The 22,897-nt window shown below is 50.8% G+C and overlaps 1 protein-coding gene across 4 annotated transcripts in view; it reads right to left on the reverse strand.

The window, feature by feature from the left end:
- The window catches only part of ARHGEF18 (Rho/Rac guanine nucleotide exchange factor 18), an 80,078-nt gene that overhangs the window by 29,400 nt on the left and 27,781 nt on the right, over positions 1 to 22,897 (reverse strand). The window contains exon 1 of one of the 4 annotated variants that reach the window (XM_072947827.1): positions 20,216 to 20,327. The exons of the other annotated variants lie outside the window; for them this stretch is intronic. The gene's annotated coding sequence lies outside the window, so the exon portion shown is untranslated. Of the gene's footprint in view, positions 1 to 20,215; positions 20,328 to 22,897 lie in introns of those variants that run through there. 4 annotated transcript variants of the gene reach the window in all.

A 22,897-nucleotide genomic window follows, 5' to 3' on the forward strand; every position in this document is an offset into this window, starting at 1 on the left:
AAAGGAAATTCTGACACCTGCTACGACATGGATGAAACTTGAGGACATGATGCTCAGTGAAATAATTCAGTCACAGGACAAATACTGTCTGATCCACTCATAGGAGGTCCCCAGAGGAGTCAGATTCCTCTGGAGACAGGAAGTAGATAGTGGGGCCAGGGGCTGGGGGAGGGGGAGGGGGAGTCAGTGTTTCACGGGGACAGAGTTTCAGTTTGGGAAGATGAGAAAGTTCTGGAGATGGATGGTGGTGATGGCTGCCCAACAGTGTGAACGTGTTTAATGCCACTGAGCTGTGCATTTAAAGTGGTTAAGATGGTAAATTTTATGTGTATTTTACCACTTTAAACAGGAAAAAAAAGAAAAACACTTAGGGACCCAGAGTGTGTCCACATAATACCATCTGATGGAGAAGAAATGAGACTCTCTAACTGTGGTTTACTTCTGTCTCCCCTCGTGGTGAGATGGCACTTTGACTGGGAAGGAACGGAGAAAATGCCCTTGGAAGGGCCTTGAAGCTCCAGGCAGGATAAGGGACATGCAGGTAACCTTGGCTTCTCAGTGCCCAGCATGTGGCAGCCGCGGGACACCTGCTGCACCAATTAAAGTCGCCAGATCAGGTGACGCGCACCTCAGACACGGAGACAGCTGGCAGGGAGACTGGCTGAACCTGTGTGGGGCAACTCTGGGGAGCCGGGAAGGGCAGGACGACAGAAGGGCGAAGCAATTCTGATTTGAGAAAGGAGGAAGGAAGTTAATCTTACAAACTTGGTGTTAATCTGTGGCAAAAAGTGGCTTGTGAGCTGTGAGCCTGGGAAACAGGCCATGAATCCTGGGTTTCCTCGTTTCCTTGAACAAACCAAGACTAGGCTCTGAAAGCTGTGCTTTGCAGCCCTGGAGTGGAGCGGACAGAGAGGAGGCGTTTACAGCCATTGCAGCGAATGGGTCACCAATCCTGGGCGGCTCTGGGCAGAGCAGGGGGATGGTAGATACGGGTCCGTGGGGTATCAGCAAGGTGCTGGCTGAATCCTTCATGACACCCTTGTAAATTTAATGGGGAATTGAGAACTGATGAGTGCAGGTTGGGCGACTTTAAAACTGGCTGAGCATCCACACTTCAGCTCGGTAACGGAAGGAGGGTCTCTAGCGGAGTGCTGAAGGGCTCTGTCCGCAGCCTCGCCTGAGATGAGATCATAGGAGGCTCGCTTACCAAATTCACGAGTGACGTGGAACAGAGGAGCTGCCTCGAATTACGTTTGGAAAGAAGGACAGAGAGGTGGACTAACACAGAGTTGCCTTGATGGGCTACAACGAAGGAAGTGTGAAGAGATTCAGCAGAGACTGGCGGGGTCGTGGATCCCCACCCGCAGCAGCGGCACAGAGGGGAAGGACCAAGCTGGCAGCCTCAGGAAGTCAACGGCCTGGTGCACGCGGGGCTGGGTCATCTTAGGTCTCGTCAACATCGGTGTGATAACCAGAGTCAGGAGGGCCAAGCTGCTGGCTGGCCGAGCCTGCCCGGGAGATTATGTCAGGCCTGGGCCAAGCTCAGTGAGTTCACTGGCTCAGAGCGGCACCCAGAGAGCTGTGTTCTAACAAGTACCGTGGGGGGTCGGATGCAAGGCGACCCAGAATCCCGGAACAAGGGCCAACTTGGGCTGGCCAAGTGGGGCACGTCCAGAGAGCTGACAGAACCACCGAGGGGTCCTGGCCAGGACTCGGGAAGAAGGCTAAAGGATGGGGATGATGCTTGGAGAAAGGAAGGCCAGCGCGGTCCACACGGAGGGCCGGCCCCCGCAGGCCTGGATGTGGTCTCTCCCGGGGGAGCGGGGAGGCTCTATCACGCCGGGGGTGACACTCCCAGAACTGAGGAAGTTCTGGTTTTACTAGTGACTATTAAATAGCAACCGCCCAGTATTTCAAAACCCAGAAGGAACCACGACTCCTTGTTTTAGCACATTCCTTTCCACTCTTATTTCTGTTCATTGCAGTGAGCTCACACTGTTGCTGGTCGTCCACCATTTCTGACCGACAAAAACAACCCCTCTACACGGTCTGACCTAACACGTGGGTGAGCGCCCACTGAACTTACAATTTTATATCCTGCCTTTCTGCTTAAGATGTATCATAAACGGACTGTGAAGACATGTTGCGGGAAGCGCTTACCGTTTCTTTTGCAACGGCTGTCAAATCACTTACTAAACACGAACACTCCTTGTGTTCCGTGAGTACTTCCTGTGTCTCACAAAGTTATAAATTAAACCGGGATGGACATCCGTGTAGCGTACTTCATCCGCAGTGGATACTCACTCTCTTGGGAGAAATTCCTATTAGCAGCTGGGTCCCCTGCCCCATGTGGTCCAACTGCCCCCCACCACAGCTCAGGCTGGCCAGGTCCTCCCCCCACACCGGCCAGAGGCTTCCTGAGAACAGGCCGGTGGCTGGTCAAGCACTGTACCCCCAGCCGCTGGGGAGCTTACTGGGCTGCACTCTGCAAGCAGGGTCGAGGGTCTGAATTCTCAGATGTCTCAGGTCCGCTCAGAAGATCTCCACTGAGCACTGTGATGAGCTGGGACCACATGGCCTCCCCCAATCCGGAAACCTGGACTCAACACACTTCCCGGGAGAGGCGGCCTCCCCTCCGCACACACTCATTCTCTCCCCCTTTGTCACTGGGACCTCCTCTTATCTGTGGAGGGCCCTCCCCCTGGGTGAGCAGGACAGAGCCCTGGCCATTCAGCCAAGGCTGTGGTTTCTTCAGGTGGCTGCCGGCCCAGACTTGCCACCCCTGGCCCTCTGTCCTACCTGCTGCCTGACTGGCGCCCCAGGCGCCTGATTAGCGTCCCCATGGCTTCAGTGTAAAGTCCTACCTCCCTGGCCTGGCTGTGCCAGGCTCTCTGAGGCATGGGCCCCTCCCCGCCTCACCTCTCGCCACCATTTGCAGCCTGTACCCCAAGTCATGCAGCACTGGGGAGCCTCGGAGCCCCTGGGTGCCTCTCCAGCTTTGGGGCCAGGCCAGAGTCCCTCTGGGTCGCCCCGCCCTGATCCCCACCCTCGAGGCCGATGTCTCCCTGTGCACTTCCCTGACCCCGGTGCACTCAGCTTCCATCGCACCGCCTCTGCCCTTGTGGAACCCTGACCTCCTTGAGGGCAAGGGCCAGGTGTCACCCATTCTGGGTGCTGGTATCACCGTCCTTCTCTGTGCTTGCGACATGGGGACACAGACAGACCGCGGCCCTGCCAGGAAGGACGAGGCCAAATACTCAGAGGCAAGGCCTGCAGGGGCCGAGGGCAGGCCGGTTTTGGCGATTTCACCATTAAGACAATTTGCCAGGGGTAGGTACAGCGTGTGCTCAGCATGTATGAGGTCCTCGGTTCAATCCCCAGTGCCTCCGTTAAAAAGTTAAAAAATAGTAACTTGCCACCTTTCTGTTTACAGAAAAAAAGACAAAAAACAACTCCATGTAACAGACTGGGCTCTGCTGGAAGGTGGGGAAGGATGTGGTCAGAAAATGACGGTGAGGGTCTCCCAACCCTCATGGCTTGTGTCTTAATGAACTCCCCGCCCCCAGAACTTTATGCCCTTCTTCATCCCAGACAGGCTGCCTACTGACCCACCTCCCACGCCGACAGGACCCACCCCGTCCTGTGTGCCCTGGAAGCTGACCCCACCCCCCGCCTTGCCCAAGCCCACTCTTCCCCTTGGGTCTCTGTGCTGTGCCTGCTACCCTGGCCTATTCATGAGGACAGCCCCCTCCTCTCTATGGCACCCACAGCCTTCCCCACCCTTGGGAGCTGGGTGGACATGCCTGCCCTTGGCCCCAGGGGGTGGGCTTTCCTGGCAGGTTTTAAGGTCCTGGGTCTGCCAGCAGGCCAGACGGAACCCCGTGACTTGTCTGGAGTCGGGGTTACGGGTCATGCCACCTCTAGTCGTCAGGGGATGAATGAGGGAAGGGCCACTGGCGCACTCATCTCTAACCCCCAAGATCAGGACCCGATCTCCCCCAGGCTCCTCCAGCTCCAGAGTTCTGAGAGATTCAGGAGGCCATTCAGAATCCTTCAACACTGCGAGGTGTCCCATGATCAAAACGTTCTGATCACACGGAGGAAAAACTCGGGGCGTGGTGAGAAGCCACAGTCTCCACGACAACCACTGGAAGCAGCTTTGTCTTTGGGGATGTCTAAGAGTCAGGAAAGTTTCACGGCACAAAACGCACACGCTGCTCACTGGAAACACTAACGTGAGACCTTTATCCCGGCAGAAGCAGCCAGTCCATCCCGACGCTTCCGCCAAGCAGTGTGGCGGCATTTCAGCAACGTGATGTGTAGAAAAATATTGCTCTGATTTTGTGCAAAGGGGAAAACGAAGTTGAGGTGGGACCATCAGGCAGAGAGCTAGATTTTAGTGCCCAAATCACTAGATGTCGATTAAGTAGCTGGTACACTGACTAGGAGTAAATTCTTGTCATTCTTAATAAAACTTAACTTCAAAGGTTTTCTGGGGGGAGGGACACTGGTTTAATTATTCCACTGATAAACAAGGCGTATCTCTAAATTAGTCTAATGCTAGATGGCATTTCTCCAAATTATTCTTCTTTAATAAAGATAAGAACTAACTAAGGCAAACTGCTATAGGCGAGTCATCGTAGGGAGAAAGGGAAAAAAAAAAAGAACAAAGCAAACATTCTTGGGCATAAACCCAGCCAGTCGCATGTTATGGTCCTGAAGAACAAATCTGGTACAAACTCTTCACCTACAAAGATTCCTGGCTGATAAGAAACAGCCCTCTAGAAGCACTGATAAGGATGCATGAAAAAAATGTCACCTATGTCACTGTTAACCTGAATTTGATCCCTCACTTTGCAGTATGATAGTGAACGTAAAAATTTTTTCGAAGGAAAAATTAAAATCAAAATCAACCAGTAACCTGGCTGTCATTTACAATGTCTCTGTGCCCCCCTCCGTATTTGCTTGGCCGTGTGTGGTGACGGTTGTCAGCACAGCGAATATACCAGCGTTTCACGTTTTTTCATGCTGCTGTGGTCTTGCAAGTCTTGTTGCAATCACTTCCCAGCTGTCGGGAATGCGTTCCGATCACATAGTCTCCACAGAGTCATGAAGGGACAGAATTGTGGAGGCAAAGTTGGAAATGCTTTACGATGTTAGATGGACATCACCAAACTGCCTCTTAAAGGACTGTAGTGACAGGTCCAACCTCGTGGGGAGACAGGTGTAAAGAAAGAAAACCCTGGGAGGTCGTCCAACAAAATGACTATGTGTAGCTGCAAGGGACTATGGGTGTTTCCCTCCATTTTTCTATTTTCTAAATTGTCCACAATGGTGGTTGACTTTTATAATTTAAAAAAAAAGTTAACATTAGCAGGGAGCTGGGTGCAGGGTATATGGGAACTCTCTTAGGCAATCTTTAATTCTTCATAAATCCAAAATTATTTCAAAGGATGCAGCATTTGGACGGCTTGAGGTTTCTTGAAATTTTGACTAAATGGAAATTAGAGAGCAGAGTCAGTATCACAGGTCAGTTTAAAGCAAGAAAGACGAAGCATTTCCATTAAAGGAGGGGCTGGTGGTACCAAAAGACTGGCCACTCCAAGTACATTTATCTGCTTTAAGCTAAATAAAGTATTTAAGGCATATGACTTTTAAAAATAATTGTGGCACTTTTCTGATGAGTTGACCATCTTGAAGGTGGGGCCTCAGCCTGGGCTCAGCCCTCCTGTGGGCAGCCACCAACTGTGCAACGCGTGGAGTTCAGAAAATAAAGACTGAAAAGGCAAGGGTCGCCTGGGCGGACTCTGTCTGGATTTCTCCTGTGACTCACTCACGCCCTAACTATCCTCGAGCTGGCTGGCCCAGAGCACGTGGCAGAATGCCCCAGGGGCAGGCACTGCGTGCGACGTGGTTACAAACTGGGGTGACTCCTTGGGATGATGAATCCCAAGGGAGAGGGGGTCTGGAGGAGAAGGAGGATCAGAGTCAGACAGGGAGACAGGATGCCTGCCCTGCAGCAGGCACGGGAGGGCGGCAGGCCTCCAACTAAGGGTAAGGACATGCTCCCGAGATAGGCTGGGGACGAGGAGTTCCCTTTACAGTGGCTGGGGCTCCCCGCGCTGCACTGAAGGGGCTGCAGGTGTGTCGGGGGCGCAGGGGACAAATGTGGTTGGAGAGAAGACACACCTGCAACGCAGGAGTGATGGGGAGGGGGCAGGAGGCCCAGTCTGGGAGGTCTCCCCACCCGCTCGTCAGTGGTGACGTCCACAAGGCTGCGGTGAACGCTGACTTCTAGGGCAAATCTGGAGTTAGGCTCCATGAGCCTCGGGCCATTATCTTCGTCGAAGCATTAATACACAACCTTGTGCGATGTGTGTTTCTGCTGAAAGGTACCTTAGTTAATAAATACTGTCAATGCATTAACATTAAACTTGTGGCCAACAGCTCTGTAACTCTCGCCTCACTCAACAGAGCGGTCTGACACGCGGAGGACATGAGGCAGCACTTGGAACCGGGAACAGAAAGCATGAGAATGCGAAAAACGCAGCACTGGATACACTGCAAAAAGGACGCCTGTTTACAGAACAAGCTGAGACAAGAAGGCAGAGTGTGCCTGGCCCAACCCTGGCTGAGAACTCAAACGTCCTGCCGCTCTGCGCGAGCAATGGAATGGCCGAGAAGACGCTGTGAGCGCTGACCTGGGGGTGACAGATCAATTTTCACTCGTGGGTGGAAACACAAGCAGCGAGGCGTGAACTGCATCTGCACCTTCACTTAGAGAGGAGACCACGCGGCGGGGAGCTCTGTGTCATCAGTTGTTGGCACGGGGCCTGGCGCAGGGTGGATGCTCAAAACGTGTTTGCTGAAGGGAGGGAGAGAGGGAGGCAGGGAGGTCGGGAGGCACCTGGTCTGGGTGGGCAGAGGATAAATGAAGTGGGTGGAGGGCGGTGTGGAGGGCCGCCTTTGTGTGTGAAGGTTCCGACGTGGGCCTTGGGGATAACACTTTATCCTGGAAACGGAAACCACGGAAAGGTTTATGCAGGAGGCTACAAAATCAGCTTTGCCTCTGGGAGCAGTGGATGCGACCGGGGAGCAGGCTGGAAGGGGCGGAGGGTGGAGGGTGCCAGGACCTGACAGGGGAAGGCAGAGGGAGGGGCAGGCTTGCGGCCAGGAGAGGGGAGAGGTGGCGAGGCTGACTGCGACTGACTGCGGGTGGGAGTCAGGACTCAGGACTCAGGACCTGAGGCGATGGAGGCAGCAGCTACCCAGGAGTGTGGCGCTCAGGAGAGGGGACTAGACGAAGGATGGAAATTTGGGCAGAGGATGGTGCCTGAAGCCAAGGAGTGTACGAGATTCCAGGGCTGGGGAGACAGCTCTGCAGAGTTGCCTGGGGACTGAATGGGACAAGACTCGCAACCAACTACCCACAGAATCCCTGCTTTGTTGCAAGCAGGACCCAAAGAGCCTTTTGTGGGGGGGGGGGCGGGGGTGGGAAAGGAGTAGCTCAGATCACAACCATTGGGCTAACCTATTATTATTAACTGAAATCGCTAAGCTGTTTTCTCATAGGCTGTCATTTGGTCCTATGTCCCCATCCTAAGCAGTTGCTTATTTAGACCAGTGGTTCTTATGCGGCAGTGATTCTGTCTCCCAGGGGACATACAGCAGCTCTGGGAACATTTTTGATCATGACCACTGGGGGAGGGGTGCTCCTGACATCAAGCGGGTCACCACCAAGGATGTGGCCTGGCATCCTACCACCGCAATCACCTGGCCCCAAACGTCCATGGCGCCCAGGCCAGGAAGGGCTGGTTTAGACCCCGTCTTGGGAACTTCAGCCTTCCTCGCTCCGAAGTCCACCTAGCTGGTTTAGCCAACTGTTTCAGTCGCTGAGATTTTGGGACCCTGATTTGGTGACATAGAGATGAAGGCCACCCCTCCAGCTTTTGCTTAGCAGACTTCCCACATCTTTCTCTTTCTAAATACCGTGGCAAATGACCAGTCAGGACAGAGCAGAGGCTGGCAGCTGAGGGCAGGCTCCCTCTGCGTTGACACTGGTGCACCCACGAAGCGGCGCCCTTTGGGAACTTTCCTCCAGCTAGTCATACACACGGCCAGAGGGTGACTGGCTCAGGATTACCCTACCATCTGGGTGTGCTTCTCATCCCGCCCCCAAGAATGCTGTCCAGGATCCGATTCAGACACCTGCCACCTCCCCACGTTCCACCTCGTTTTCCTGGTCTGCTGGATGCGACAGCCATCTGCCAGGAGAGGAAGTCAGGCTGATGCGACACTATTTCTCTCTAATGATTCACGCCGGTTTCAAGGCTCCTGGCTGCAGCTGCTCTGTCATAGCCCACTCTCCGGGGTGATTCAGGGTGACGGGGGGTGACCACGGGTTGGCTGGTCTCTGGCTGGGAGGCTGCACCGGGCCAATTCTTCCGCTTCCTTCCCAGGCTGGGGGGTCATACTTATCAGCCCCCAGCTTTCTGGTGGGATGCCTGGAGACGTCAAAGGTCACAGGTAGCTGAGGCTTGCTTTTAAGTTCTTGCCACCCCACAGCGTCAGACAGAACTAGCGTAGAGGAGTTACGATTCAACGATTGAAAAACCAACAGTCCGACTCAAAAATGGGCAAAGGACTTGAGTAGACATGTCTCCAAGGAAGACAGAGAAATGGCTAATAAGCACATGACAAGATGCTCAACTTCACTATTTTAGGAAAATGAAAATCAAAACCACAATGAGATGTCTCTTCACATCGACGGGGATGGTACACATTTTAAAAGTGGAGAATAACAAGTGTTGGTGAGGATGTGGAGAAACTGAAATCCTCATAAATGGCTGGGGGGACGTAAAATGGTACAGCTGCTGTGGAGAAGTTTGGCGGTTCCTCAAAAAGTCAAATGTGGAGCTCCATAGGACCCAATAACTCCACTTCTGGGTGTGTACCCCAAAGAATTGAATGCAGGGACTCAAACAGGTATTTGCACACCTGTGTTCACAGCAGCATGATTCCCAACAGCCAAGGGGTGGAAGCAACCCAAGTGTCCATTGACAGCTGAATGGATAAACAAAATGTCACAGGGCAGTAAAATGGAATGTCATCCAGCCTTAAAAAGGGAGGAAATTCACATGCTACAACCTGGAGGAACCTTGAGGACACCATGGTCTGTGACATAAGCCAGTCACAAAAGGCCAAATACTGCCCGACTTTACGTATATAAGGGACCTAGTGTAGTCAAATTCTTGGAGGTAGAAAGTAGAATGGCAGGGGCCAGGGGAGGGGGAGTGAGTGCTTCATGGGGACAGATTTGTCTGGGGAGAAAGCCCAGGAGATGGATGGCGGGGATGGATACACAGTATTATCAATGTACACTTCAAAATGGTTAAAATGTTTTCTAAGGGAAGGCACAACTAGTGCTGTGGGAGACTCGACCTTCCGAGCGGCTGCCCTTTAACGATCGCGGATTCAGACTTTCTGCCACGAACCTGACACCCCCGTGTCAGAAGACAGACACAGACAGCGCTTAAGAACCTCTTTCTGCTTTCTCCCCTGACAGCTGTCCTGCGGATGGGACCCCGAGAGCTTCATCAAGAGACTGATTACAACACACAGGGAACCCCAGGGGGGCTCTACAAGTGGCCTGCAAGGTCCCTCCCCCACCCTTAAGCACTAACTCTTCAGAGCCCCCTGAGCCTTCGACAAAGATGGGTAACGGAACAAAACCACTCTGTTCGGTGTTTTGAGTCATTCTAATGAACAAGTTTAACTGCTGCATGGAGGCCAGGTGGGGGTGTCCCCGGAACTTTTTGCCAAGAGTGAACTAGTAAGAGTCACCCCTGAGGGACGTCATTGGTCACCAGGGGAGGCGGCCTTTCGATGTGAGATTGCAAACGGGCAAACCTGGCCAGGAGGCCTGAGGTGTGACCTCGACGCTGCGATATTAACACGGCTGGGAAAGAACTGAGAAGAGACGGCCTGCACTGTCCAGGCTTGTCCCAGAGCTTACCTGCTCCCTCTGCCCCATGTCACACCCCGTCCTGGGGTCAGGAAGTAGGCACCTGCAGCAGCATCCAGGGGTAGTTGCTGGGGCTAGGCCCTCCTTTCCAAAACAAACCAATGAACGAGCACATGCCTTATGAACAAGTACCTCTCCCTGCTCTGGGCTCGAGGCCAGATGCGGACTGCAGGGGCCCCAGCGAAACAATTCCACCCCCCGCCCCGCCCCAGGCCTCACCAGGAAGGGCAGCCCGCCTTCCCCACCTTCTCCACTGGCCTGTTTTAAACAACTGTGTTAATTCTAATGACTGCACAGAAATCAAAATGACGCGACTACAAAACATTTCAATGAAAACAAGTGATTTTGAAAAGATTAATTCAGGTGTAGCCACTACACATCAGAAATCTTCCAGAAAACCCCAATGGGCATTACTATTATTGTTGTTGTTGTTATTATTTTAAAGAAACTTTGAATGCGGGAAATAAAGAGCAAATGTTAGCGGAGGTGGCTGTAAGGAGGGCAGAGGAAATCAAACACTTGACAGAGGCCAATGGGTTTCTCTTTCAACAGGTAAAAATGCATTCTGTTAAAGGCAGAAGGCAGGAAAGAAAAACGCATGAAAGAAACATGCAAGGAAAAAAAAAAACCTGTTTGCTTGCAGTGGCCGGGGAAATTATTCCAGGGCACTGCATTTCTGTAAAAAGACAATGGAAGTGCCGGCAGGGGTGAGCGGGGCTTGGAAAGACCCTTGGCAGGGAGTTCCCAGTGCAAGCTCTCATCGGGCGAGGAATTCCTGCCCCAGACCTGTGTCTATCACCAAATTTACAAGATCGGAGTCACCGCCCTAGAAAGAGAACAGTGAAAACCAGGAATCTATTGTAGGGTTGGCAAACTCTGGCCCTCGGCTGGCCACCCGGTTTTTGTCAATAAAGTTTTATTGGAACACAGCCCCGCCACGTGTTTCCCTGTTGTCTGGGGCTGCTTTGTGAGTAGCTGTGACCGAGGCTGCGAGGCCTGGGAAGTCTGTAACGTTTACTATCGGGCTCCTTACAGGAAAAGTCTGCCAATCCCTGGTCTACCGTATCTAATTGGTTTGTTTTGAAAAGGAGGGCCTAGCCCCACAAGCAAAATGCATGCAGCAGGTCTCATGGGGCATGGGAAGCTCCCATTTTTAATCCCTGACACATACAAGGGAACGGAATAAGGTGAGCAGTGAAGTGGATTAACTGCGTGGAGTCATTACTGAATTCCAGAGCCCTGAAACAGCCCATGCTGGGAGCAAACAGGTAGGAGGTGGGTCTTGGAGCCTCCCAAGATCCCCACGATCCTAAGAATGCTGGCTATAACTATGCATGTAAGTCAGCAACCAGCTTCTATTTTAGGAAAATTCCAGGACCTTGCAAAGACCTTCATCAGTATTCCTTTTTAGTACTGCAATGGTGTGAGCATGAATATATTTTAATATATCTCATGTCTCAAGGTCAGGAAGAAAACACTTTGGTGTACTCATGTAAGCGAGGTGCAGGGCTAGGCAGAGGGAACACTGCTTTCCTCTTGAAAGCGACAAGACTTGCATTTGATGAGGGTGGTATCTGAATGCATGAAGAAAGAATAGATTATATAGAGTACAGGCAAACAGCCAAGCATTGGGCCCATCGGAATATATTAGGTACCTGTTTGTTTATACTTTGTAGCAAACTATAGTCACAGAGGATTCAGGTTTAGAAGATTTTTAAGAAAGAAACTAGTTCTTAAGATTTCCTCTCCTCACTCACTGGGTTCCCAAGAGTGAGCCAGAAGTTCAACACTTATCTTAACTTTAAAATATCTGAAAATTACTATGCGTTCTAAAGAAGGTAAGAATTGAGTACTAATAACTACTGTAAACTTGCTTTCCTTTGCAAGCCACTGGAACGAGAACGGTCCTGAGATGGGGCGAATAGGGTCCCCCCACCCAATTCACATCCACCCAGCAACTCAGAATGTGGCCTTATTTGGAAACAGGGTCTCTGCCTATGTAATCAACTGAGGGATCTCAAGATGAGATCATCCTGGATTTAGGGTGGGCCCTCGGCCCAAGTGACGGTGTCTTTATAAGGGAAAGAAGGGGGAGATTTGGACTTGGAGACACACAGAGACAGAGACAGAGAGCTATACAGAAGAAAAGACCAAGTGAATATTGAGGCAGGGAAAGGAGGCATACAGCCAAGGCCAAGGCAAGCCTAGGTCCGCCTTCTAGAAGCCAGACGACAGTCAAGGAAGGTCCTCCCTGAGAGCCTTCCAAGGGGGGGTGGCCCTACAGACACCTCAATTTCAGACTTCTGGCCTCCAGGACCACGAGAGAATGCATGGCTGTTAGTTTAAGCCATCTGGTTTGTAGGAATTTGTTACAGTGGCCTTAGGAAGCTAATGTAGTTCCTCAAAAGTCAAAGCTATTAACTGTGCTGCCGAGTGTTTCACTCTTTTCTAAACATTTCCCTGTTGTCTGGTGCACTGGGGTCCCGAGGTTCTGACCCTGTGACCATGGCCCGTTTGTGAGTTGGGAAAACAGTTTATAATAAAAAAGAATAAATAACATCAAAGTTGCACAAGGAACTATATTCAATAGCTTGTAATAAATTATAATGGAAAAGAAGTTTTAAGACATACATACATATAGATACATAGAACCAAATTACTTTGCTGTACACCTGAAACTAACACTATATTGTAAATCAACTATACTTCAATGTAAAAGACACAAAGAACAGAGTAAAACTTTGGAATCCAGAGAGAGAGAGAGAGAGAGAGTGTGTATGTGTGTCTGTGTGTGTGTGTGTGTGTGTGTTAATGCATGCTTACGGGGTCACTGTGTAAAATGGTCACAGTCAAAACCAAACACACAGTAGAATCGCAGAAGCCCCTGTCTTCAGGTCCATCTACGAAGTGAACCTTCCAGACCAACAGAAAGCAACTTTGGTTTTGATAATCTCCAGGGATACTGTTTAGTTTTACCATCGAGAAAGCCTTCAGGTTTCACCTTAACTGCTTCTGTGTATATGGACGGCAGACCAGTTGCTCAGCTCACTAGGTACTTATGGGCCAGCGTGGCAAGGACCCAGATGCAGAGGCAGCGGCTGAGGGGCCCCGCAAGCAAGGACTGACCCCCTCTCTGCAGACAGGACAGGAAACTAATCAACACCCGGGAGATGACACTCTTGTCAGGTCAACTGAGTGAAATGGGATGCTGTCCCAGAGGCAGCCTGCACACACCTCGGGCATGGCCCACGTCACTGTTCCTTTAAGGCTTATGTCGTTACACATTAAAGATAGCTAGATTCGGGCTACGACATGGCTGGACCTTGAAAACACTATGCTAAATAAAAGAAGCCAGATGCAAAAGGCCATGACTTGTAGGAGTCCATTTATAGGAAATGTCCACAATAGGCAAATACATAGAGACAGGAAGTGGATTTGTGGTCGCCGAAGGCTTGGGGATGGGGAAACAGGGAGTGACTGCTATTGGGAATGAAATTTCCTTTTGGGGTGATGAGAATGTTCTAGAATTAGACAGTTGTGATGGCTGCACAACTCTGAATATATTGAAAACCACAGAGTCACTTTAAAAGGGTGACCGTTACAGCATAGGAAGTTATAACATCTCAACTTAAAAAAGCAGGTGCAGAGTGGCCGACCCTCTGAGTGGCAGAGCTCTCCCCAGCCAGTGGGGAAACCGGGGGCCCTCTCCTTTGATTGGAACTTCTGGAACATTCTAGAAGATGGGGAAACACCACAAGGCAGGTTTGAGCTTCCTGCTAATAAATCGGTTGGGGCAAGTGACAAATTTAAAAGTACTGACTTGCGGGATGTGACTTACAATTGCTCCTCAAATTTCTAAGCAGACCACTGTGGTTGCCCTTCATTTAAAAAAAATTATATTTGTTTATATATATATTTTCATTGTGAAAGAAGTTATTTTTTAAAATAAATTTTTTAAAAAGAGCAAAGTTGTGTTTACTGCTGCAACCTGGTTCACAGCAGGTGACGAGGAATAATCTGCTGAACGAATGAATGAATGAATGAACACACCCAAACACTGCTGCCCATGCCACAGGCAACGACAGCCCTGTATGAACAAGATCATAGTGTAGAGCCCAAGGAACTATATTCAATAGCTTGTAGTAACCTGCAACGATACATACATATGTATAACTGACTCGCTATGCTGTACACCAGGAACTAACACAACTCTGTAAATCAACTATACTTCAATTAGAAAGAAAAACACTCCAATCCTATGAAGTAAGGAGTGTTATTATATTTCTAATTTGACAGACAGGGAACTGAGGATTTGAGTATTTAAGTATCGTCTCCAACGCCACAAAAGCAGACCTGCGCTCCCTGTGCTACCGGGTGTGTGTGCAGAAGGGCCCGTGGGGCAGGTCAGCGAAGGTGGGTGATAAGGGCCTGCTGGAGGCAGCTGGAATCCTGAGAAAAGCCTGGAGTGTTGGAAGAGTCTGTGGTCGACGGAAGGGCTGGAAAGGGCGGTGAGGTGGGGCCGGTGTGTGTGTGCGTGTTGGGGGGCACTCCCAAGTCAAATGGGAAGGCTGAGCTTCCAAGCAAATGAGACAAAAACTGGATGGACGAAGCGGGAGGGTAGAGCTCAGTGGTAAAGTGTGTGCTTAGCATGCACGAGGTCCTGGGTTCAATCCCCAGTACCTCCTTTAAGAAAATAAAATAAATAAACCTAATTAAAAATAAATAAATAAATCTAATTTTTAAAAAACTGGGTGGACAAGTGTCCTATCGTTTCTGTAACAAATTTGCACAAACGGTGGCTGGGAACAACACACGTTTCTTCTCTTTTGGTTCTGAAGTCTAAAATGGGTCGGCAGGGCTATGATCCTTCTGGAGACTCTTGGGGAGAATGTTTCCTGGCTCTTTTCAGCTTCTAGCAGCTGCCTGCACTCCTTGGCTAATGGCCCCTTCCTCCATCTTCAAAGCCAGCATCTTCTAACCTCTCTCTGACCTCTGCTTCCATCATCACATCTCCTTCTCTAACACAGACCCTCCTGCCTCCCTCACATAGGGACCCTCACGATGACACGGGGTCCACCTGGAGAATCCACCATCACCTCCCCAGCGCCAGAGCCTTAACTTCATCACACCCACGAAGTCCCTTGTTGTCATGGGAAGGGCACATATTTGAAGTCCTGGGGGGTTAGGGTGTGGGCCTCTTTGGGTGATGTTTTCACAAGATCAGTGTGGTGGGAGAGGCCAGCTACACATCACAGAACAGAGGAGAGACACAGATGTCCCTCCAGTCTCTGAAGCCACAACTCTCTGTACTTAACACACGGAGGGGATGGGGTGGGGGCTGATGCTGCTGGGAATGGCCAGAAAAGCCCCGGAAGTGGAAGCCACTGGGCTGATGGCAGTCAAACTCCCCAGGCTCCCACTTGTGGCTACATAAGCGCATCAACCAGATGGCCGTTCTACTGTCAGATTTCATTGCTGATGGGTTGTGCATCACTTAGCTGTGCTGGGTTCTCTGCATCTCTCCTTCCTTCCTTCCTCTACCACAAGCCAGGGTTGGTGGTGACTGCTTTCTCAATAAACTGCTGTCCTTCTGCCCTGCTCTCACTCCATTCCAAAGAGCTACAACCTCCGGGTCCCTTTCATTGTTTCTGAGCCCCAAAAGATCTCTGGGTCGGGTGAAGGTGGGAGGAAGAGACCCTTGATCTGAGGGCAGGGAACACAGCTTTCCATCTCTCCAATGCAAGATGAATTTCCAGAGGGATCCAAACTAGTCATGCTGATGAGTGTTGCCACTGGCTTGCTGCAGGTGCCCAGGTAAGGGAGAGTTCTACCACCTGATGACTTCAGGGCCGATCATCTGCCCAGTCACCTACTTCACCTGCGTCACACTCCCCCACCACACTATCAACTAAGTCCCGAAACATCTACCTTTGACTAGACTCTGAAGTCTATCCTCTTTCCAAGCTGTCCTTGTTTGGGCCCAAATCATCCCCCAGCCAGCCTCCCTGTCTCCAGCTGCCGCCCCTTCCAAGCCATCCTCCACCTACGGATGCAAATGGCCATAGAGTCCTCTATGGCAACACCCCAGCCTATAAAATGTCCATTTCAGCTCTACCTGATCAACAGCGCATTGCTTCCTGACTCTGAGCCCTCGTACATGCTGTTCCCTCTCTGCCAGTTGCTGCAGACACTCAGCGCAACCACTCCTGCAGGAGATGGAGGGCTCTCCCGCCCATCCTTGAGATACACTTGTGGTGACATTCCAGCCCCACATCTCTGCCTCAACGTCTGTCACAATGGATGGGACAGAGTATTTGCAACCATCTCCCGCATGGCAGGGACCTGAGTCGATAATCAACTTCAGGAGAAAGAATCTGTTAAGGGTCAGTAATCCAGCCTCCTGTCATGTCTTGCTCAGTGGTTCCCCTTTTCTTTCGGGTTCTCTTATCTTTACCCCTCAGCCTTCCAGCTACCTAGTCTCAAACCACCTCTAACAATTCTGTCCCATCCCCACACCATTTCCACTCTCGTGCAGCCTCTCTCTGCCGCCCCACCCGTGCCCTTAACAGCTTTCTTGAGATGAAATTCACATCCAGTGTGATCCACCCAAGTGTACAATCTGATGGCTTTTAGTCTATTCAGAGTGGTACCTCCATCACCACAATCAATTTCAGAGCATTTTGCATCACCCCAAAAGAAAATATGCACCCCTTAGCTGCCACTCTCCACTTCCCCCTCCCTCCACCCAAGGCAACTGTTAACTGACTTTTTGTCTCTATGGATTTGCCTGTTCTAGACATTTCACATAAATGGAACCATACACTCTGTGGTGTTTTGGGACTTGCTTCTTTCACTCGGCATCATATTTTCAAGGCTCACCCATGTTGTGGTATGTTTCAGTGCCTTGCTCCTTTTTATGGCTGAATAATATTCCACAGTGTGGATGGCCCACGTTTTCTTTGCCCATTCATTGGCTGATGGACATTTGGATTGTTTCCACTTTTCTGGCTACTGTGAACAATGCACCTAGGAACATTTTTGTGCCAGTTTCTGTGCAGACCTCAGCTTTCATTTCTCTTTGGCGCATACCTAGTTGTGGAATCACTGGATCCTATGGGAAATCTGCATCCAACTTTTTGAGGAATCACCAGACTGTCTTCCAAAGTGGCGGCCCCAGTCCACAGCCCCACCTGCTGTGTCTGAGGGTTGCTACTTGGTCATCTTCCCGTCTTTCAATCAAGTCTTTGATTAGGAGCCCCCACGTGGACACTGCCAAGGGTCACAAGGACTCACCATCAATCCCCATATCCTGGCACTGTGAGCACCCCAAGGCTGACTCCTTCAGCACTTTGATACTCAAGGATGCTCTCCATCGTGTCTGGTACCCATTCCACACTTGTGAGGGGACTAGTGAGTATGCTAACCCTTCTGTGGGTGACCTCCCAATTTAGTCTTCTTTCTCAATTCAATTTCCTTCTGAAAATTAACCTCAGCAAATTAGAGTTATCCATAAACAGTGCATAACTGTCCTTGTGGGCAGGATCACGCTGGATTCCCGCCAAGTAATTTGACATGGTCCTTCCCGCCCTCCGTCCCACACTGCATTGGAGGGGGCACCTGCTTAGATTACCTCCCTCTTTTTGTCTTTCTTGCCTCCAGAAATCCATGCATAGGGATGACCAGCTGATAAAATGCTCTGGCCTTAGATAGTGGTCACAGTTGTCTAAGCCTGTGAACGTACTAAAACCCTCATAAAGGAACTCTTTAAAAGGGTGGATTTTATGGTACATGAATTATACCTTACTAAAGCTGTTACATTAAAAAAAAAAGTTACATGCGTTTAAAATGTAACCGCCCACAATGTGTTAAATGTATATACTCTTAGCTAAACCTTTAGAGTATTTATTTCAAGACATGATGGTAAATCAGCTTGCGTTTGCTACTTTGGATATAACCTCCTGCAACTCTCTCCTCCCTGAAAACTATGACTCTACTTAAGAACAAAAGCAGAGAAGCAAGCAGGGAGAATTTAGTTTACATCTAGGCAGTTTTAACTACCGAAAATGAGCCAGGCTGCAGGGGTCCTCTCACTGAGATCTCCCGGAGGACATCATTTTAATCAGTGTCGCTGGCCACCCCCCCACCCCGCCCCTCTCCCTCTACGGGTTGGCCACATTCCTCCTCCAACAAACTCCTACAGGCAGCTCCAGGAGCTGACTGGAATTGCTTTGCACCTGGAGAGAAGGTTTTCAAAACACAGCAGCTCTTCGCCACTTTCAAGGGGGAAAGTAAAGTTTAACCAACAAGTAACAAAGAAACGATGATTGGCTGGATGTGACAAAGGTCTCCGGGCTTTAAATGACTTGAGAGAGCCCGAGATGAAAATGTTTCAAAAGTCATCAGCGGAATTTAAAGGAAATGGACACAGGACCCAGGATAAGAGACGAAGAATGAAGGAGACCTTGACCCAAGGATCAAAAATATGCTAAAAATGTGGAACGTAAACACCCAGGGAGGCACAGCTGGTGACCACAGCCTTAGTCCCAGAGGCTGGTGACAAGGGCAACTGGCCCTGCTGAAATCGCTACTGTGTGACAAGAAGGAAAATCACACCACAGTTTCTGCCAGAAACAATGTACGTGCCGCTACAACTTTCAAAGTGGGGGCATTCTCGAGTCAACTTAAGGAAAAAAAGCGAAAGAAAAGAATCAAAGAATCATTTTCCCCTTTCTCTCATGTATGCAGTTTAAAACTGAAACAAGCGAATATATGTACATATATGCATGACTGGGACATGATTCTGTACACTAGAATTTGACACACTGTAACTGTACTTCAATTAAAAAAAAATAAGTGAAATAAGCTATACAAAACCAAACAAGTTATATTTACAAGAATTAAACTCACTATGCTGACCAGCTATAGGCTCTTACTCACTTTAAAACAACTTTTTTCCCTCCTCAACAGGGCTTAACCCGTAGATAGCAAACTATTGATAAGGTGTAAACTCTGACTCAGGCCAAACAACAACCGAGATACTCAAGATTTTCCAGACTCCTTATTACTTGGAACATCAACTTAAAAATACAAGCGGGGGAGGGGGCAGATACATGCATACGCATATAATATATAACATTTCCGGAGGGAGCATTCACCATGTGCCAGGCACTCCACTATGCACCTCACAATCTGATTTCATCAAACCCCGAACCAGACCTTATTCCCGTTTTAAAGGTGGCGAGGCCGAGGCTTAGAGGTGAAAACTGGGACCAGAACCCAGGTTTGATATGACACTGAAGCCCGCGCTCTTGACACTTCTCCATACGGCTCCGGAATTAATCATTCACCCGGATACCTGCAAAATCATCCCCAGATCGCCCTTGGCCATAAGGCTGTTCACCTGTCCTGAACTCTCTCTAGTCAACAAGAGACCGGCCCTTCAACGCTCCTGGCTGGAGTTCCACTCTCCTCGAACGAGGCAAAGGGGGAAAAGTGTTCTTCATTTTCGAGGTACAACTTTAGAATACTTTTTACCCCCTGGGCCAGCACTCTCTTCTACTGCTTCCATCACCACAGAGCACCAGGTAGAACAGACAAGGGGAAGACAGCTACAACAAACCGTGCAAGAACCAACGGCCTCCCAGTCCTGCCCCCAGTGAAAGCTGCAGCGCACCATCTAAACTCTTCCACAAGAAACCGGAGCGAGGAGTAAGGAAGACCCAAAGCGCACACACTTCGTCTGGCTTTGTGGCTCGGACGCTCAACTGGCAGGGAGGACGTCTGCCCCGTGGAGCGAGTGCCACTCCAAGGCTTCAAGTACCCCGGTGCTGGGTATTGTTATGGTTATCACCGCATCCCCGGTCCTGCCCCAGACGCTCCGGAACCTGGAACCGGTGCCCTTTCCCTCTGAACGAGAGAGCCTGCACCACCCAAGGGCTGGCGCTGGGACGGGGCCGGGGGGCATCGTCTGCATTCTGCATCAGCTAAACGGAGCCCACATGCACCGAAGGGGTAGCCTAGCCTGCAGGTCCCGCCCGCCAGCTTGGAGGAGGCGGCCGGGGGCTGGGTCCAAGGCCGACGCCGCCCGGGGGTCCCGCGCCCCAGGCCGCCCCCGGGGCCCGACGGCGCCTTCCCGGGCCTGAGGCCTTCTCCCGAGCCCCGTCCTCCTCGGACCCGCCCCGCCGCCCTCACCTCGGTCCCCCGCAGGATGCTCGTCGCCCGCAGCTCCGATAGTGCCTCCGCTGCCGCTGCTGCCCGGCCTCCCGGGATCCACAGCCGCCCTCAGCGCGAGCCGGAAGCGGGAAGCCGCGCCGGCGATTTGCGCACGCGCGGCCCCGCCCCCGAGGGCGGATCCGAGAGTGAGGGCCCGGAAGGGGGCGGGGCCTCGAGGATCCGTGGGTCCCGGGAACCAAGGACTGGTTCAAGCCGAACCTGGGGCTGTTCGCTTGGCCTTAGGCGGGGCGTGGAGACCGAAGTGGGAGGGTGCTTGCGAGGAGGGTGAGGGCCATCCTTGAGGGGCGTGTCAGCGGGACTGGGGGGCGCCTAGAGGGGACCCAGGGGGGATTGGCGGGGCTAGGGGCGACTTGGGGAACTAGGGGTGCCTGGAGGCGGTGGCGGGCTAGTTAGCGGGGAGCCTGAAGGCTTCTAAAAGGGATGAATCCGGGAGCAAGAAGTTTGAAAGGGAAAGGTACCAGAAATGGAGAGAACCAGAAATGCGAAGAAGTGGCAGCGTATGTTACAGGAGTGCAGACTACCAAGTCTGGGAAAAGTGAGTCATAGACATCCCAACATAGGTATCCCCAGATCCCCCAAACACATACCAGACCCCCAGGCAGATGCCATCAGGTACTCAAAACATGTTTTCAGGTACTCGAAAATAGGTCAGACACCCCACCTGGGTCTGTTAAATACCCCAGACTATTCAGAATCTGAAAAACATGCTAAATATCCCCAAAGTACCAGATACCTTCATCCAGGAGCCATCAGATACCCCCAAACAGGCTTTCAGACACCCAGATAGGTAGCAGAGATCCCACATGGAAACTCTCAGATACCTCCAAAACACATACCACATACTTCCAACACAGATGCTTTCAGATACCCCCAAACAGGTGTTCAGAGTCTGAAACATATGCCAGACACTCCCACACAGGTGCCACACAGGCACTCCAAGCACCGGCACCCCTCGGGTGCCATCAGACATCCCAGTCCTGAGGCTTCTTGTCTAATCTAGGTTCCCCATAGGTGGAGGGAGTGGGCAGGAACCAGGAGAGGAGCCTTTCACCTTAGGTCCAAGCTGGTTGGTCAACCAGGCCAAAAGCGCCCCAAATGAAACTCACTTCAAAACGCACACAATCTATGGTTGAGAGCTCTCAGTTCAGAAACTGGGGTGGCAGAGTCCCTAGGTGACCTGCCTTCAGCTTAAGTCCAGTCTTCATGATGAGGAGAGGGAGCATGTCCCAAGAACTGGAGGTTCCGGAAGTGCAAGGACATACTTCATCAGACACCCCACCCCAGCTGAGGTCAGAAGCCCTGACATAGGTACTTTTGAGGTCTCAGTGGATCTGTAAATGTTCACTCTCTGAATTGTTGTGACTTTTGGACTTTATTCTCAAGGCGATGGGGAGCCATTGAAGATTTTAAGCAGGAGGAGTGACATGATCCTTATATTTATAGCCACCTTGGTTAGAGAACTCTTCAGGTTGACATAGTTCTCCCCTAAAGGTAGAAACCATTTTTTTTCCCAAGGGGCCTGTTAACGAAGGTGAGGTATGTCTTATTTTTTATCCATGCAATCATTCTGCATTTATTGAGTCCTTACTGTGGACTAGGGACTCTGCCAAAGGCTAAGAAGACAAAGGGAACTCACATCCACAGCAGTGTTTCTCAATCTTGGCACTATGGACGGTTGGGGCTGGATAATTCTCTGTCTCCGGGTCTCCTGTGCATCGGAAGATGTTGAACAGCATCCCTGGTGTCTACCCATTAGATGCCAATAGCACCTGCCCCTAACCTGACAACCAAAAGTGTCTCCAGACATTGCCAAATATTCCTTGGGGTGCAAAATGGCCCTTGACTGACAGCAACTGGCCTTAGAGACACTCAGAACTTACATACATATAGTCACCTAATTCAGGCTTCCTGGGGGAGGTGGCCCTGTGCTTTGTCTTAAAGGGTGAGTAAGAATTAGCTGGCGGAGGCAGTTCCAGGAACAGTGCTGAATGAGCAAGTCACAGTAATGTGCACGGACAACCACGAGACTTCGGGGTGGCTGGGTCATGGAGCCTGGTGGCTGAGTAGTGAGAGAGAAGGGTGGAGGGGTAGGCAAGGTCTGACCTTGGAGGGGCCTCAGAGGTCAAGGCCAGGAGCAAGACTGTCTGGAATGGTGCTCCATCAGTGGGGCTGGTCTCAGGGAAAGCATCTCAGCTTTACCCTGGAGACCCACCTTCCACAATTATCTGGAGCATGACTCATTCCCTGTTCTGTTTAAGTTACTGTGGGGCTGTTTCTTTAAGGGGACAGGCAGTGACATCTGGCTTTGAACACTTTCAATGGTAGTAGGCTTGTGATGAGTTACACCTGGGCAGTGCCTGCTCTTAGCCACTGGGAGTGAGACCTAGTCATTCTGGCCTCACATGCTTTCTTAGGCAGGTGTGGGAGATGTGGTCAAAGCCCAGGGTTGGGGTCTGTGACTTAGATGCTGGCTTTGCCTCAGCAGCAAGAAATGATGATGATGATGATGATGTTGATGATGATGATGATGATGATGATGATGACAGATGCTACCACTGCCCATGTGTACCAGGCACCATGGTGAATGCTACCCACATCATTTCTTTTACAGAAAGTCAAATCTTGCTTGATCTCAGAGGG

This window comes from Vicugna pacos, chromosome 22 (genome assembly GCF_048564905.1).
Source record: "Vicugna pacos chromosome 22, VicPac4, whole genome shotgun sequence".
Classification (NCBI taxonomy): domain Eukaryota; kingdom Metazoa; phylum Chordata; class Mammalia; order Artiodactyla; family Camelidae; genus Vicugna; species Vicugna pacos.